The sequence below is a fragment of the Microtus ochrogaster genome, chromosome 1 (genome assembly GCF_000317375.1).
Source record: "Microtus ochrogaster isolate Prairie Vole_2 chromosome 1, MicOch1.0, whole genome shotgun sequence".
In the NCBI taxonomy this organism is placed as follows: domain Eukaryota; kingdom Metazoa; phylum Chordata; class Mammalia; order Rodentia; family Cricetidae; genus Microtus; species Microtus ochrogaster.
This window is the reverse complement of record NC_022009.1, coordinates 63,839,788-63,854,983: the sequence shown is the minus strand read 5'-3', so window position 1 is coordinate 63,854,983 and position 15,196 is coordinate 63,839,788. Positions and strand designations below refer to the sequence as shown.

Genomic DNA, 15,196 nt, shown 5'->3' with positions numbered 1-15,196 from the left:
GGTGCTGTTTGGTTAGATGGTATCAGTGGGGTGAGCTTTTTCGGGTGCTGTTTGGTTAGATGGTATCAGTGGGGTGAGCTTTCCAGGTGCTGTTTGGTTAGATGATGTTACTGGGGTGAGCTTTCTGGGTGCTGCTTGGTTAGATGGTGCTAGTTGGGTGGGCATTTTGGGTGCTGTTTGGTTAGATGATGTCTTAGGGTTTCTTTTGCTCTGAAGAGAAACCATGACCGTGGCAACTCTTATAGCAGAACACATTTAACTGGAGGTGTCTTACAGTTCAGAGATTCGGTCCATTATTGTCGTGGTGGGAACCATGATGGCATGTAGGTAGACATGGTACTGGAGAAGTAGCTGAAAGTTCTACATCTGGATCAGCTGGAAGCAGGAAGAGCAATGCCACACTGGGCCTGGCTTGAGCATCTGAGACCTCAAAGCCCACCCCTAGTGATGCACATGTTCCAACAAAGCCACACCTACTCCAACAAGTCCACATCTCCAATAGAGCTACTTCCTTTGAGCCTGTAGGGTAATTTTCATTCAAACCACCACAGATGGTGTTTGGGGGCTGGTTGGTTAGAGGGTGTCAATGGGGTGACCATTTTGGGTGTTGGGTGGAGAAGGGGTCAGTGGGGTGAACATTTTGGGTACTGTGTAGCCACAAGTTACCCTCCAAGTATGGCCAGTTGAGACTGGAAAACTCAGAAGTTGGGAAGAGAGTGCCATGTTTTACACAGTGGGTTCTGCCTAGGGATCCAAGGAGAAGTGTACTACATGAACTCAGTGTAAAATTGTTCTGAAGTTTGTACAGCTTGCATTAGTTCAAGGCCGCCTGCCACACGACTCTTGTGCTTTCTCTTACTTCATTCAGACTTTTCCTATGCATCCTATCATAGCGGAGCAAATATGGCATCTTTTTATAGAGAGAATAATATGATATTCAATTATTGAGTCTTACCTTCCTCATAAACATATCTTAGTTTCTTTTAGTCTTCTGAATGAACTGATACTGAATATTAAGATGTAAAGCATTTTATCTCTATGTAGAATAGCTTGTGGAAAGGGCCATTATAAAGGGTATTATTGCCTGAGAATAAATGGGAAACTGAGACAATATAGGGTTTTATTTTGAAATTTTTATCTTATTTTTAGTTACGTGTTTTTTTTGTGGCATGCACATGGATACTTGTGTGTATGCATTGTGCACATAGGTGTCTGCAGAAGCCAGAAGAGGATGGTGTGTCCCTTGAGGTTGGAATTGCAGGTGGTTATGAGCCCCCTGATATAGGTGCTGGGAAGCAAAATCCACTCCTCTGCAAGAGCTGTAACCACTCTTAACTGCTGAGCCATCTCGCCCCAGTATCTCTTTTTACTTTATACTGTTGTCTGTATACAGTTTGATGTTTTTCTGTTTTGGAGAAAAGAGACCTAAAGATAGAAACCCTCTTTGAATGGAGGGTTATCTTCTAGACCACTGTTGATTTAGTTTTTGATCGCTGCTAAGACCACACGGCAGAAAGCTGTTAGTTATAACATATTGCTACTTGCCTGAAACTATACTTTTCTGTCGTGAACTTCACTGCGTTCAGGTTGACCTGACTGAAGTGACAGAGATTGAAGAAAAGACAGACACCATTTAGAAAAGCTGGGATCCAGTGGGCAGTGATCTGATGGGAATGCATCAGAATGCAGTGGCCAGGAGACTCAGCTTTAAAGCAGAGAGAAGGTGGCAGCTTAGCTACTCTTGGGAGGGGGCTACATAGGGGAGCAGCCTCAGGCTGCAGTCATCTCTGTGTTGATTCTTTTTGCACACCCTGCAAGCATGAATGCTCATATTCAGAGGAATCATAAGGCCCTACCCTGATCCGAGGCAGGCCTTGCCATTCCCATGAATCTAAGGCCCTGCTATGCTCGTGTCAATAAGACATATTCATTCAGGAGTTCATCAGCTCCCCATACTTTTCTCCACTTGAAAGTTTTTGTTTACTTAATTTTGGTTTAATCCTCAAGATGGGTAATTGAACACTGTATCTTGCTTTGAAAATATTTCCTTGGGAGAAAAAGGTCTGTTGCTCTGCCTTGTTCAGGTCTGTCTGCTGCCAGCAGTTGAGCAGAATTCATTGCAGCAGACCTTAGTACAACCCTGGCTACTCAAGGCTTCTGTGTTTCTTTCTCGTTTCTTCTGCGGTCTCTTCTCTCGTCCCTGTGTGCTACTCCCCACGCTGATGACCAGGTACTGGTGGCTGCTCTTCCTGTCCTCCGTTCAGGTGGTGGCTTCTATGATGGCCCATCTCAGACAGACATGAATGTAGCTAGCCTCTGCTTTCATTCCCATGAGATGTTCCATCTGCGTAGAGTCACTTGCAGAGATTAAGGATGACTTGGACTGTTAAAATTTGAGCTCTCTGAAGCCCTTCCTGGGTCTTTATTGGGTGTATGCCTGCTTTATGCCTTCTGTATAGTCGTTACCTTTCTGGGAAAATGAGGCAATGTGTGATTTTTTTTTTTCTGTTTGTGTGGGTTATACTTCTACCTTGTGTTGCTTTTGTGACTCTTGTGTCTACACGGTGATAGTACCTTTTGGTTTTTCATGGAGAGTTCAGTTTGATGGAAAAATCATTGGCTTTAGGCTAAAACTAATAAGATAAACCTTTAGAAAAATTATACATCTTTATGTGTTTGCTCTAACCTTTTTAAGTTGACAAGATTTGTAACTCATTCCTGTTCCCTCCATGATGCGGTGAGTAAGTAAACTGGAAATAAAAAAAAAATGAGAAAAATTCTCCAATAATAAAATTTTCACATGGAAAAGTTAGGGGAGAAGTACAGTCTGTTGCAGAGCAGAAACCAAATAGCCAAGCATGAGAGAGAGAGAGAGAGAGAGAGAGAGAGAGAGAGAGAGAGAGAGAGAGAGAGAGGTATGAAGGATGCAGAACCTTTCTAGCACACTTGGGAGGTGGAGGGCAGGGGAGTAGGAAGCCAAGGAAACCCTCAGCTGCTGAGCGACTTTGAAGTTAGCCTGGGCTACAGGAGACCTTCTATCACCTCCCGCAATACCCCTCCAAAAAAGAAAGTAGAGCCTGATTTAAAAAAAAAAAAAAGATGTTTGGGTATGACAATGCATGTTTCTAAGTTAGCTGTGAAGCAAAGATTTGAACGAGGACAATGTTACTGGTGATCGCTAGGATGAACCTCTCCTCTCTTCCTTTAAAGCAAGGCAGAGGAGTTTGTTGTGTCTGTATGGTGTAGAAGGGGACAACCTTAGACGTGAACTTTGGATTGTATGTGCATGGCGTGTGTGTTTGTACATGCTCCTGGGTGTGGGTGCACGTGTGTGTGGCAGTATTCGGAGGGCAGAGGTCCCTGTTGGGTGTTACCGTATTTTCTGAGATAGGGTGTCTTCCCATACTCAGAGCTCATGGCTTGGCTAGTGGGCCAGTGACAGCGCCAATGGTCTGCCCATCTCCCTGCTTCCTTAGGGCTATTCTGGTCTACACAGCAAGTTCTGGACTAGCCAGAGCTACTTAGAGAGATCCCGTCTCAAAAACAAGCAAACAGAAACTAATGTGAATGCCAGGATCCCAACTCAGGTCCTCCTGCTCACGAGCCGAAGGCTTTACTGACGGAGTCATCTCTCCGCTGTCCGAGATTCGGATTTCTTTGAGAGAAGTAGTTAGTATGAGAGTGAATCAAAGAACATGTAATCAGAGCATGATCATGTGGAATGGAGATGAACATGACCCAACACGGAAGGAAACCATAGCAGTATTAGCCTGGAGCCAGGAATGGTGGCAGCTGTAATTCTAGCATTGGGGAGGCGGAGGCAGAAGCGCCCATAGTTCAAGGCATTCTTGCCACATAGTAAGCCAGGAACTCCCGAGCATCCTGGGGCTGCTTGAGACCCTGTTCACATAGAACAGAAATGTCAGACTGGAAGATGGGTCAGTTTGTAGGGATCAGTAGGTGGTGATAAACGAAAACCATTAGAGGCAAGGGTTGCCCCCAGGGTGTGGGGACCCACTAGGCTCTAGTGCAGGCTGAGGGGCAGTGAGCGTGGACTGGCAAAACCAGTGGTTTACGATGAAAGGAGAGGGCAGGTGTCAAGCTTTATTTCAAGGTGACAAACCTGCTTGGTGATTGTTGTTTCAGGGTGATATCACGGGCATACATCTGTCAGTGCAGTCACGTAAGTGAAAAGGCCCTGGGTGGATACACTCTCTGAATTACCTAACCCTCTTTGGTGAGCTGATGCCACTGAAATCGAAGCTTCCTATTGCTCGGTGTGGTAAACAGGCATTGTTCACCGGAGTCCAACTGTATCACATTCCAGTACTCGGGATACAGTGGTGATTGCTCTGTAACCCTCCCCTTGGCCTCGTCTTTGTTTCTCCTGACATCTTCATGCTCCTGATCAGGGGCTGCCTTCTGGAGCCAAGGGTGGGCATCACGGATGGTTTATACCCCAGGCTGTTTAGCCCCGTCATTTTAGCTTTTTAGCAGCCTCGGCTGAGTCATTTATGTTTTAATGAGGCTATCTAATTTTTCACTTTTAAAATTATGGCTTTGCTTATAACTTAATTTAAAATCAGGTTTTTGGAAGAGAAATGAGTTTTCATTTTATTGAAATTTGTCTGCATGCTCAGATTACTTAGTGCAAGCCTGGGATGAAGAAATGTAATAGGATTTCATCAGCATAAATACCCAGAGGAAGAGTTACTTTGAGGAGGAGAGTAGCAGAAAGTATTTTTACATTTATGTATGTGTATTTTTTACATCGTGTGTGTGTGTGTGTGTGTGTGTGTGTGTGTGTGTGTATGGGTTCAAACTCAGGTTATCAATCAGACTTTATCTGCTGAGCCATCTTGCATATAAATGGAGACTGCTCGTTCATTTTTCTGGCTGCCCAGACCTGAATAATAACACAGAAACTATATTAATCACAATATTGTTTGACCAATAGCTTAGGCATATTTCTAGCTAGCTCTTACATCTTAAATTAACCCATTTTTATTAATGGTTGTGGCCTACTGGTAAGGTTCTGGCTGGCGGCTGACTCTTTCTCCTTCTGCAGGCAGCTGTATCGCATCTCTCTGACTCTGCCTACTCTCTCTCTATATATCTCTTCCAGCCTGGCTATATTCTGCCCTTCTTTTATTAACCAATGGTAGTAAAACATATTCACAGGACCCAGAGGGGAATCCCACATCAGGTTCCTGTTGTTTAGAGTGTTTTGGTTTAGTGTTTCTATTGCTGTGATAAAACACCACAACCAAAGGCGGGGTGGGAGAAGGTTTATTTCAGCTTACCATTTTCAGGTTACACTCCATCACTCAGGGAAATCAGGGTAGGAACTAAAGCAAAGACCATGGAGGAATGCTGCTTATTGGCTTGATACTTACGGTTTGCTTGGTGTGCTTTCTTAATACCCCTGGATCATCTGCCAAAGGGTAGTACCACTCTCAGTGGGGTGGGCCCTCCTGTCAATCATGAAGCAAGAAGATGCCCTACAGACTTCTCTACAGGCCAGTCCTCTGAAGGCATCTTCTCCGTTAAGATTCCCTCTTCCCAGATGGTTGCGGTTGTGTCAAATTGACAAAAACCACTGACCACTTGTTATTTAACACACAAGTGCACTTATTAAAGCATAACCTGTCCTTTCTTATTCATCCCCATGATCTCTCATAAAATATCATAGTATAAACATAGTGTAATGTTAAAAGTCCCTCAGTCTTTAAAAGTTTCAAGGTCTAAGTTTTCTTTAAAAATTCAACATCTCTTAAAAGTTCAAAGTTTCTCTGAAATATCTAAAGACTCTCTGAAATGGGCCTCCTAGCTGTGGGTTCCTGTAAAATAGGCAAAGAAGTTAAGTACTTTCTTACTCCAAAAGGAAAGAAGCAGGACACAGTTAGCATTCAAAACCAGAGCAAGACCGAATTCTGACAGCGTGAAGCTCGGTGTCCAACTTCTGGGTTCCCGGGGCCTGAGCAGCTCCAGCACACATAGCGTGTCTCACAGGCTCAGGTGGGCTCCAGTCCACAGCTACCGCTGTTGTTAGTGCTCCTCCCATGGTACTCAAACATGTTGATGTTTCCTCTGGAGCTGGGCTGCACCTTCACCAAAAACCTCTCCTGGGCTCTCTTCAGGGACTTGACTCACCCCAGCTTCTCTTCATAATCCCTTCAATCCTGGAGCTTCTGAGGATTCACCTTCCCCTGTAGCCTCTCCTCGCCTCTCACAGTGCCAAGCCTCAGCTGCTCCCATGACCCTTTCATGTCTTCAGACCGGTACCGCTTGAGAAACTTACACATTACCAAGTTAGGCTGCCAGTGCAAAGTGCAGCCTTGGCCCCTCTGGACTACAGCCTGTGTGTGTGTAGACTCCGAGGAAACGCTCCCCAGAAGACTTCACTGCTGATTCTTCAGCCCCTGCTGTCCAGCAAAGCAAAGGTTTTACTTCCCTGGTTCTGTTCTCTTGTTAATCACAGCCGATTCTTCAGCTGCAGCTGACTAGAACAGCAGGTTCTTAAATCCGAACAATGAATGTCCCTGATAGAGACAGTAAGCGGCTCTCAAACTTCACAAGCCAGGCCTCCATTCTCTACACTTTACCTCAGCATTATCTGCATTATCTTCTAAGTTCCCACAATAGCTCAGTAGGCTCTGAGTACTCCGTTTTTCTTGGGTCCAGTTCCAAAGTCCTTTTATACTCCTCCCGAAACACAGCATGGTCAGGCCTGTCACAGCAACTCCCCACCCCTGACACCAGTTTGTGTCTCTGTTAGGTCTCCATTGCTGTGACAAACCACCATGACCAAAACTAAGTTGGGGGGAGGGTGGTATTTCACCTTAACAACTCTCAGCTTACACTTCATCACTGAGGGAAGTCAGCACAGGACCTTAAAGCAGGAACCGATGCTGAGGACGTGGGAGAGTGTTGCTTATTGGCTTCCTCCTCCTGGCTTGCTCAGTTTGCTTCCTTATACACCCCAGGACCAACTGCCCTGTGTTGGTACTTCCCCCCCACCCCCTCAGTGGGCTGGGCCCTTCCACATCAGTTGTTAATCAAGAAAATGCTCCATAGACTTCCCTAAAGGCCCATCTTAAAGGAAGCCTGTTGCATTAAGATTTCCTCTTCTCAGATACATCTAGGTTGTGTCAAGTTGACAAAACCCAGCCAGCACAAATATATAAAACTGTATTTTATTTATTTTTTCTTTTTTTCTGAGACAGCGTTTCTCTGTGTAGCTTTGGAGTTTGTCCTGGAATTCACTCTGTAGACCAGGCTGGCCTTGAACTCACAGAGATCCCCCTGCCTCTGCCTCCCGAGTGCTGGGAGTAAAGGTGTGCGCCACCACCATCTCCGTGTTTCATTTTGCTGCTTTGGAGGGCTGTACTGAGTGAAGAAATGCAACTGCTTCGGTGTTGCAGCTACACGGACAGTGAGTAGGACCTTGTCTGAGTAAGAAACTTCATCTCTCCAAGGATGCTCTCCTACATCCAGACACCAGTTTGTCTGTTTGCTTGGCCGGCACTGGCGATTAAGCTAGTGCCCTTGTACATGCTAGGCAAGTCCTTTACTACTGAGCCACACCCCCAACCTTTTAAACTTGGTCTCACCAAGCTGCCCAGCTGAACTTGAACTAACAGTTGTCCTGCCTCAGCCTCCCCAGCAATTGAATTATAAGAGTACCACCAGGCCCGTCTCCCTGGTATCTTAAAGGATCCTCATAAGAATAGTTCAACCAATAGATGAGGTCAAAGAAAATGACCTCGGGCACAAATGTGATTTTTATTACACAGGAAGCTCGGCCCATTTACCTGAGGAGGAACCCTTGCTGGTTCTCCTGTTCTGCTGTCTGGATGACAAGTGCTTCCAGTCTTTGCTTTGGCCCCGCTCTGGGACAGTAACTCTCCTTACCCAGTTACTAACTGGATCCCGGCGGCCTGCTGCTTCTCCCATTGAGTCTGCTTCTCATTTCCCCCTTCAGAGAGACGTCTTTGCTTGGGACCAGTTGGGCTCTCCATCCTGTGCTTTGGGTTTTACCAGCTGTCCTCGTCTCTTTACTTCCAGACTATAAAAAACTCCGGCTAGGTCTCTTCTGAATATATTGAAATACCAACAGCAACCTTCCCTTTACTTTTTTCTTTTTGAGAAAAATTATTATTGATTCTTCAAAAATTTATACATATACAATACAATGTATCTTTGTCATATACCCCAAGTTTCCGAACCTCCAGCTCCCCTCTGACACCTTCTCAGCATGCCCTCTCCCACCTTCATATCTTCTTTTTTCTTTTTTTCTCACCATTTATACACACACACACACACACACACATATCACATATACTTTGATTTTTTTTAAGACAGGGTCTCATATTGTAGCTCTGACTGTCTTGGAACTCACTCTGTAGACCATTCTGGCTTTGAACTCACAGAGATTCACCTGTCTCTGCCTCCCAGGTGATGGGATTAGAGGTGTGTGCCACCATGGCCACCTCATTTCTAATACATACTGTTTTATTTATTCATTGAGTTTTCACATCTGTATACAATGTATTTTGATTATATTTACCTCCCATTCCCTCCTTCAGCCCCTACATCCTTGTTTCCCTCCCAACTCCATGTCCTTTTATTTTTATTTTTTTTTCTTTTTAAAAAATAAATCACTGAGTCTGATTATGTGTTTGAGTATGGGGCCACCCACTGCACATCCACTGGGAACTGGGCAGCTTAGTAGAGTCCATGCCCCTGAAGATCAGTGACTCCACCCCCCAGAAGCTATCACCTGCCAGTAGCATCTCAGCTAGAGGTGGGACGTCATGCACCACCACAGCATGTGGGGATGGCGCCTGGCTTGATCTTGTGTAGGTCTTCTGAAGGTAACTGCGGCTGCTCTGGGTTCATGTGTGCGGACTCAGGAGGCCGCATTTCACAGCCCTGCTTCTCATTCTCCAGATGTTAAATTCTTTCTGCCCCCCTTTCCACTGTGTTCCCTGGTCCTTTTGGGGTCACCAGTGGCCTAGTAGGCCAGCTTTAGTTGTGTTTACGTCTTGGTGACATTTGGGACTGGTAACACTTTCCCTCTTAAACAACCTTAAAAATATCTTTTTACTCAAAGTAATGTCTGTGGAACAAAGAACGTCCTGTGATGACAGCATGGGATGCCGGCTGACGTCTCCCACGTGGTCTGGGTCTTGTCTTTCTGCTCTGCTCCGTCCTTCTTTGTAGCTCTCAGCTTGGATTGGCTGTAGTTTCATGGTTTACCCTATGAAGCTTGGTCCTAATTTTGTCTACTCCATTACAAAGCGAGTGTTCCGTGCTCTGTTTGCAGGTTATTCCAGTTGTTGGAGGCTGACCTTGGGCTTTTGCATCCTTGTGAGTAAGGAACACTGTCCAGCAGTTTCCTTCCGTTTTCATCTAGGGTTGTGGTCCAGACACCCAGGTGGTCAAGTGGACAACATCGAAATTGCTCCCAGTTAATGTCTTCTTTATTTTGATCCATACGTGGATTTATAAACTTGAAATTCTGTCGTTTCCCTTGACTTTCTGTTAGGTTTCTTGAAAACAGGAAGAAGAATCCTATGGCCTAAAGAAATCCACTGCCGTCTTTCCTCCCTGTATCACCTCTTCGGTCTTTCTCTTTCTTGTTTTTAATTACTTCATTGCGTGAAGCTCTTTGATTTGCTCTTTTGATTTGTGTTAGTTGTTTTGGATTGTGACTCTTTGTGTAGCTTTCCTATTCCTGGAGTTTTTACTTGCTTTTCTTTCCTTCTTCCTCTTATTTCATGTTTATAATAGTTGCCTCCACAAACTCCCACCCACATTATCACATAAAATGCTCCTTTTAAAACAAATCTTAGATCTCTCTATCTTACCTCATTTTGCCCTCTGGATTGCTTCATACAATTGTTTCTTGGACAACTAATATTATTATTTTCTTTTTTCTTGTCCCCTACCTCCAGATATTATATTTATATATATGCAGAGTATAATATAGTCACATTACTCCAAGGAAGAGAGAGCAACTCTGTGTGTCCTAACTGTTGGTTAGTTTTATGTTACCTTGACTCAAGCTAGAGTCATTTGGGAAAAGGAACTCGACTGAAAAAATGCCTCTATAATTGTCTGTAGGTGAGGCTGTGGGGGCATTTTCTTCATCAATGACAGATGTTCAAGGACCATGCCCACTGGGTGCAGGATTGTACCTGGGCAGCTGGTCTTGGATGGTATAAGAAAGGCTGAGCAAGTCCTGGGGAGCAAGCTAGTATGTAGCATCCCTCCATGGCTTCGGTTCCTGCTGACTTCCTCAGTGGTGGGCTCTAAGCTGTAAGATGAAGTAAATGCTTCCTTCTTTAAGTTGCTTTTGGTCTTGGTGTTTTATCACAGTAATAGAAATCCTAAGACAGCAACAAACCTCACTTTTAAATGATATGAGGGAGTAACAGGAAGTAGACATTTCTGATATATTTCAAAAAAGTGTCTGCATTTTGTCTCATGATAGAAACACAGCTAGGATTAAAGGCGGTTGCGCCACCAACGCCTGGCTGGGTGGCTTTTGACACAGCACCTTCAAGTCAGTACACATTAGGTAATCTAAACAGTTCCCTGTGCCTGATCTTGTTTTGTTAGTTAGTTTTTTATGTAGATAAGCCTAGCAGTTGGGAGCTGGAGGCAGGGTGGACATTTGTTCTGCTTGACTTCATCGTGAGTTTTAAGCCAGCCTGAACTACCTAAGCCTACAGAAGCAACAACAGACTCAACCAAAGCGAACCAAAGGGTGAACATGGATGGAAACCATCTGCACTCCACGCTCAACTGTTTCTATTTCACCCGCTGTCTTGTCACATAGCTTCTCCTGCCTCTGGTGCCCAATTCAAAATGGAAATTTACATGTAATTTTAATGTCTTCTTTAGTTTGGGCAGGCCATTCCTTCACCACCTCCTCTTTGTGTTTATCTTCGTTAACAACCTTACAAGTTTTGTGGTGGTCCAGAGTTTGCCTTATTTACTTGGGTTCAGGGTTTGTGGTTTTGGGTAATAGTACTACAGACACCATCCTGCTGCATGAGTCACCAGAGGTTCTCATGATGATAATTGTCTCTCAATTAAGGTGGTGCTTACAAGGATCTCCTTGGGAAAAAAAAAAAACATTGTTTATCTGTTGAGTAAGGATCAGATGGAGAGAGATTTTGAGGCCACACGTGTGTTTTTATCATCATACTTTTGCTCAGTTAGGATGATTTCTGTCAGCAGTGGCTGTCAATTACAGTGGGGTTGCCAGATAGTGTGGACCGGAAGCGGTGGTGCTGGGGATGGGACCAGGAATTTGTTCCTGCAAGGCCTGTGCTCTCATCACTGAGCTATGTCCCTAACCCCTTCTCAATTCTTAATTTTGAGATACTCCTGTGTTTGCTGCTCTTGTTGGTGGCGTGAATCTAGAAGAGCAGGGTCTAAAAATGAGGCAGACTAAAGAAAGCCTCAGCAATAGTAAATTTCATTAGAGCTCCATACAGTTTCTATCTGAGGGTTAAGGAGAGTCACTGAGTAAGGTGTACAATCTCAAGTTCAAGCCCAATGTGGCAAAACCACATTTTTCCATAGAGACACATGAATAACAACATCTAAAGTAAACTCACGCCTATCTGCTACACCTGGGAGGAGCATGAAGACACCTCCCAAGAGCAGTTCGGTGTGAAACTGAGGTCACAAGACTCTTGTCTTGTTTTCTTGGAGTGTTCCCACAACCGCTCAGAATTCCCCTTGCAGAACTCCATTCCTGCACCAGTTCTGACACTCCTGTCACCTAGGCAGGCCTTGATCTTGTGGGATTTTCTGTCTTTCCTCAGCCTCCCAACTAACTGGAATTACAGCGGTGGACTACCACATCTCTTTTGTTTGTTTGTTTGTTTGTTTGGGTTTTGAGATGGGATCTCACTACACAGCCCTTGCTGACCTGGAACTCACTCTGTAGACTAGGCTGGCCTTAAACTCACAGAGATCCACCTGCTACTGCCATCTTAGTGCTGTGTTAAAAGGCGTGTACCACATGACCATCTACCATCATGTCTTTCAAAAAATGTTTCAGTGACCCCATTTCCCCCAACTCTGTCCTCCTCCTCTGCCCCCATTGGGTCCCAGTGACCCCGTTTTCCCATGACTAACTCTGTGTCCTCCTCTTCTCTGCCCCCATTGGGTCCCAGTGACCCCGTTTTCCCATGACTAACTCTGTGTCCTCCTCTTCTCTGGAAGCTCTTCTGTACAGCCTGTCTCATTTCCTTCACCGTCCACTCTCCGTCCTTTCCTTAGTCCAACCCACGTGACTTCCGTGTTGCTCCACGGAAGTGATCCTTCCCAAGACTGATCTTTGACCTCTGTCTTTTCCAGTTCCCACACCAGTTTGTTCTGACTTTGCTTGTCTTAGGTTCCTTTTCTATTTGTACCCTTGTGTTTTCCTTGAGTTGTCTGTTGCTCTAGCGAAGACTTCAAGCCCTGTCTTGAGCAGGTGTGGAGAGAGTGGACAAATCAGGGTTTTGTTCCTGATGGTAGTGAAAATGCCTTGGGACTTGTTTGAGAGCTGATGTGGTCACCTTCTCAGAGAAGCCTCCTTGGCACAGACAGAAATAGGGCACCCCGCGGTTTCCTAGTTTTGTTCTTCTTCTTTGAAATTATTCCCACCACGATACCTGATTCTTTTCTCCAACCAGTATTTACGGGTAACCTAATGTAGATCAGAAAGCAGGTCCTTCTTTTTAAGGAGTCTACATCTCAGAGGAGGGGAAAAAGACAGACAGATCATCAGATTTGGGGCTATGGTACTGTGATAAAGTGACATCAGGTGATGTGGTCATGTGATCGACACATGTATACAGGTGAAACATGCGGGGGCTTTCATGAGCTATCCCGGAAGCTGACACTTCACGAAGAGAATGATCCAGACTTACCGAAGTCTAAAAGAGCCAATTCCTGGGCAGAATTCACAGCAGGACAAAGGCCCTGAAGCCAGCAGCTCAGGAAAGCAGGCCAACAAGATAGGAGAATGGCAGGCAGGGCCAGGAGTACTTGGGGAGAGACAAATATGAAAGGTGGGCGGGGTCAGAGCAGGTAGGCCCTTAAAACACCTATCTATGAGACTTCCGTAGATTTTCTTTGTGGTACTGGGGAATCAAACCTAGGTCTTGCTCATGCTGGGAAAACATTCCCGTGCAGGGCACATACACAGCCAATAGTGGATTGAGCCAATAGTGGATTGAGAGAGGGAGGCTGCGTGGTTTGATTTATGGCTTCAGTCATTGCTGGTTTATGAGAATTACAGAGGGACCAGACTGAGAGCCGAGCGGGAGGAGCTGTGGCTGCATGTACCAGGTGTCGGCAGTTTGTGTCACTACATGGTTGGTGTAGCTGAGAGAAGTGAAATGGCTGGAGACGGGTTTGGAGGCAGGCTGCTACGACTCGCCAGTATATTAGATGTGCCGGGTTTCTGGAAGTGTGATTTAAGCACAGGAGGGCCTCAGCAGCTTTCCGAAGTAATGGGCGGGTGGTGGCGTTTATGGATGTGTGGATGACTTGGACGGTGGTGAAATGTCCTGCTGGAAGGAATCGAGGACACAAGAAGGGACTTGGGAATGTGACTGTGAAGGCCAGGGACGCAGCCACAATCTGGGGCCATTGTCTTAGGGCTGGGTGGTAACTCAGTTGATGAACGTGTGCACAAAGCTTCGGGTTGACCTTCATCACTGCTGAAACTGAACACGGTAGAGGCAGGAGGAGAATGCACTCAAGGCCATCGTTCCAGGGCTGCTGTGCTGTGAGAGACTATCTCAAAACAACAGCAAGGACAACCCACTGCCCCGCCTTCACGTTTGTTCATTGTCTCATAAAGTTGTGAGGCCAGGCAGAGTGATCTAGAGTTGGAGTGCAGACACAGAGGAGAGCCTGGGGTAGGCCTCGGACACTGCAGAACTCAAGGGCTGGTAGAGGAGGAGCAGCCGTGTGAAAAGAAAAGAGGGAGCCGCAGAGGAAAGAACTTGCTAGAAGGACCATTTCTGGGAGGTGTACCGCCTAGAGCTCCTTGAAGGCACAGCCATAGAGGGGAGCATAACCTTGACTCTGGCTGCCCCATGGGGATGGTATAACTAGAACACTTGGATGGCAGGAGATGAAGCTGAGCTGTCTTCATGCTGTGTGCTAGTCCCTAGTTCATTCCAGGGAGTAAGCAGGTTGTTGATGGTAAGTGTTGGTATGCAGGTTTAAATTTCACAGTGTGGTTTAGCAAGTAATGAACTGTTTCCCCTGTACTCGGTGTGCGTTTAAAGATTATTTTAATGTGTGTGTGTGTGTGTGTGTGTGTGTGTGTGTGTGTGTAGAGCCTACAGAGGCCAGAAGAGGGCATTGGTCTCATAGCTCATAGAACTGAAGTTATAGGTGCTGATGAGCTGCCTAATGTGGGTGCTAGAAACTGAACCCAGGTTCTCCATAGTATTGGTGAGCCATTTGAATTTCTGGGTTGTCCTTCCAAGCCCCACCACAGTGCTTTTCATCTTTGCCACCAGTTGCTGTTTATTTATCAGCTCAAGAAATATATGCGTGTCAGTTTTAACAACGACAATCAAAACGTGGTGAGAGAGGCCATTCTGACTGGGCCACCATGATGCGTTGTAAGGGCTGTGCTGAGCCGGTGCTTCTGTCTGAAGGTGTGTGCCCACCCCCACTCAGCTCCTCCACTGTCAGGTACGGGTGACCACAGAGTCCTACAGGGTCTTTGTGAGTGGTGAATGAACTGAGGTTCATCAGAGCCCTCTTTATGAAGTGACCCTCCATTGGTATTATTTTTGTAAAAATCACTGGATTAGCTATCTCATGATTTGATTCTGAAGTCTCTTAGATCAGAGCATCACAAGATTCCTGCTGATGCGGCCATGTGTGAATGAATGGTGACGAGCCTCCGGGAAGGTGTGGCACCCCGGAGAGCAAGGCTTCTCTAGAAACTCAGAGGAAATTGGTTTCTTTGGCTTCAGTTTTTTTTATCTTCTCCTGATAAATATAACTGTTCCCTTAGAAACAAATAATAGACTCTGGCCTGCTTAGTTGTTATTGACACCTTGACGCAACCCTGGGAAGAGGGAATCTCAGTTGAAGGGTTGCTTCATCAGGTTGGCCTGTGGGAGCTTGTCTTGATTGATGATGATGATGATGATGATGA

The 15,196-nt window shown here is 45.6% G+C and overlaps 1 protein-coding gene across 3 annotated transcripts in view; it reads left to right on the top strand.

Annotated features, from left to right (window-relative positions):
- Zmat3 (zinc finger matrin-type 3) overlaps positions 1-15,196 on the top strand; it is a 30,776-nt gene that overhangs the window by 4,600 nt on the left and 10,980 nt on the right. The window lies entirely within an intron of this gene.